At 34.4% G+C, this 1169-nt stretch overlaps 1 long non-coding RNA gene across 1 annotated transcript in view; it reads left to right on the forward strand.

Annotated features, from left to right (window-relative positions):
- Positions 1–1169, forward strand: part of LOC105531139 — a 19517-nt gene that overhangs the window by 10111 nt on the left and 8237 nt on the right. The window contains exon 4 of the long non-coding RNA XR_001004745.1: positions 793–1126. This is a non-coding gene — a long non-coding RNA (uncharacterized LOC105531139). The remainder of the gene's footprint in view (positions 1–792; positions 1127–1169) is intronic.

A 1169-nucleotide genomic window follows, 5' to 3' on the forward strand; every position in this document is an offset into this window, starting at 1 on the left:
GTCCCAGTGTGTGATGTTCCCCACCCTGTGTCCAAGTGTTCTCATTGTTCAATTCCCACCTATGAGTGAGAACATGCGGTGTTTGGTTTTCTGCTTAGGACAATTTTAATACTTATCATTTAATAAACACTTTATTGCACATGGAAGTTACTTTGGGGGAACTCCTAGTTGTAGAGTTGGCTCCTGAAACAGACTCACTCATAGGCATTTATTTCTAGAATAATGTTGTCAGGGTACAGAATTGTACCCTTTAGGTGGGACACAAAACCTAAAATGACATCCTTTTCAGGTGTAATTTGTGTCTGGTATCTGGCATCAAATATTGTTGCATTTAAAAAGTAGATTCAAAATGTCCAATGATAGCACAGTGATTGTGAAGATGAAACAAAGTGACTTAAGTTGCCTGACTTGATCATTCTAGGTGGCCGTCGGAGTTTATTTTTGTTTAAAATCTAAAACAATGAAACAGAGTGTGAAATGTGAGGTGTAATATTTGTGTTTTGTAAGTGTATATTTTAGTTAATGCTTGAATTTTTTACTGAATTCAATAATGTTTTTAAACTTGAAACTTACTTTTTAATTATTTTAAAATGACAGAACAAAATCCAGATCATGGATTTATCAATGTTGTACCATTTGCTAACATTTTGCACTTATTAAATCCTCTCATTGGTCTCTGAATAATTATTTACATAAATTATTGTATTAGAATGTCACCAAAGGATCAAAGTTCAAACTGATAGGTATATTTAAACACAATTAAGTAAATAATTGTGCCTTGTTGTCCTGTAGGAACTTGTAGTAACTTGCAGTATCTTGCAGTATTGTGAAACCAGCAACTTGTCCACAATTCTTCTGAATTTCTCGGGAAATTTGAAGTGGAGTACCTGTACCAACATGAAATGATACGAATTTAAGTGAAGCTCAACAACAAAAAGCAAAAAGAACCAAAGAGGAAGCAACTGAAACAACATCTGGATGTATTTAAAAATATACAGTGCCTCTAAAATCAGGTGTCATTAATGAAAATTCTCAAGAAATGCCACCGGACATAGCCAATGCACCCATACTATTGTTATTCATTTCCTGCTTTTTACAGAAAACAATTTTGTTGCATGGAAGATTGGTGAGTTATAAAAAGACCTGCCCTGGGAGAATGGCGTGAACCC

The sequence above is a fragment of the Mandrillus leucophaeus genome, unplaced genomic scaffold (genome assembly GCF_000951045.1).
Source record: "Mandrillus leucophaeus isolate KB7577 unplaced genomic scaffold, Mleu.le_1.0 Scaffold12, whole genome shotgun sequence".
Lineage (NCBI taxonomy): Eukaryota > Metazoa > Chordata > Mammalia > Primates > Cercopithecidae > Mandrillus > Mandrillus leucophaeus.